Here is a 1,678-nt window from a genome sequence, read left to right as displayed (position 1 = left end):
GACAAAATGCTGCTAAGCAGGAATGGTCTCCCCAACCCTGAGCAAACAGGAAACAGATGTAAGTAGAAAGAAGAAGATATAAAGCCCCTGGAAAGAGTGAATTTCATCTTAGTAACATCATTGAATATAAAACTGATCCAGCTAATAAAGCAAACATGTGACTTACAGAATTTCAGCTCCAATATCGCAATAGTAAGTACGAAGTGGTGTTTGGAATTGCGGCAACAGCTTAAAAATAAAAGCAATCTATTATTTTAAAAAATCAATTTCTGCACTATAGTGTTATACTCCTCCTTTTGAAATCGTGCTGCTCAAGGTTTATCTGGACTTTATGCTAATTTTTAATTCTAAGAACACTGAAAACATACATTTCCTTTGTTCAGTGATAAAATAGATTCCTTTGAAGTTCTCTTCAAAGAATTTGCTTCCACACAAATATATTTGAACTTGAATTTTATCAATTAAAATTTTGTGTTTAATTAACAGATTAGGTTACCTTTGAGAGATAGATTTTAATTTTATTCCTATTTAAATTTTTCCCACTTTCTCTTGAGAGAAGGCTAATTGAAAAATCTTAAAGGTACTTCAAAGACATCTTAGCTTGTAATTTATTAATATTATTGAAATATAAAGGTTCTATATGAAATGTAGAATTGGGAAGGGAAGATACACAAGGAAACAGAGAGGAGAAAGAAATATTTTTAAAAATGTATTTATTTGATATGGGGTCTTGTTACACAGCTCGAACTCATAGTGATCCTCTTGTCTCAGCCTTCCTAGCACTGAGATTACAGGCATGCACCACCATGCCCAGTTTCAGGGCTGGCACAGCATGCCCAGGGTTCTGGGGCCGGCATAGCATGTTGTATTGGGGATTGAACTCAGGTCCTCGTACTTACCAGGCAGGCACTTAGACCGCCAAACTATCTCCCCAGCCCAGAAATATATTGATAGATCTATAACTATTCTTTCTATAGATTTTTCTAGTTCTGACAGCTTGGGGCTATGGATGCAAAAGAACATTTTAGTTTCAGCATTTAACAAGGTAAATATTATGGTTGTTTCATAGTGTCAACTTGAGAAATTTAGTTTCACTAAGTGACTCAGCAGGGGATCAGGGTCCTCGCTTTGTAAACAACGATAGTCTGTGCAGGAGGAGGGTAGGAAGGTGGTGTGGGTGCCTCACCTGCTCTCGGGCAGGTGGCCTGCATACAATATTTAGGAGGAAAAGCGGGCTGCTCCCGACTTTCCGCTCTTCTTCCTTTCGCTGTCTTCTGCTGCCTTGAGCTATTGCTCTTCATAGTTCCATCCAGTCTTAGAACGAGCTGATTATGGACTGAAACTGGCATAAACGGTGAGCTAAATAAACCTTTCTTCCTTTATCTTTGAGTTTGGGTATTTTGTCTCAGCAATGAGAGAAAGGTAACTAAGACCATAAACATTATTATGTAGAGTAATGCTTCCAGTAATCCTGCATCAGTAATACTTCTAGTAATCCTGCATCAGTGTTGAGATATAGGTCCTAGTGCTTAGGAGCCTTAGCATTGACTATATCCAGCCAATTTTTTTAAAAAAGAGCTGAGTATCTAAGATTAGTCTTTCCTTTCCTTTCCTTTCCTTTCCTTTCCTTTCCTTTCCTTTCCTTTCCTTTCCTTTCCTTTCCTTTCCTTTCCTTTCC

This window comes from Octodon degus, unplaced genomic scaffold (assembly GCF_000260255.1).
Source record: "Octodon degus isolate 3935 unplaced genomic scaffold, OctDeg1.0 scaffold00087, whole genome shotgun sequence".
Classification (NCBI taxonomy): domain Eukaryota; kingdom Metazoa; phylum Chordata; class Mammalia; order Rodentia; family Octodontidae; genus Octodon; species Octodon degus.
The sequence above is the reverse complement of the archived record's forward strand: the minus strand, read 5'-3'. Positions refer to the sequence as shown.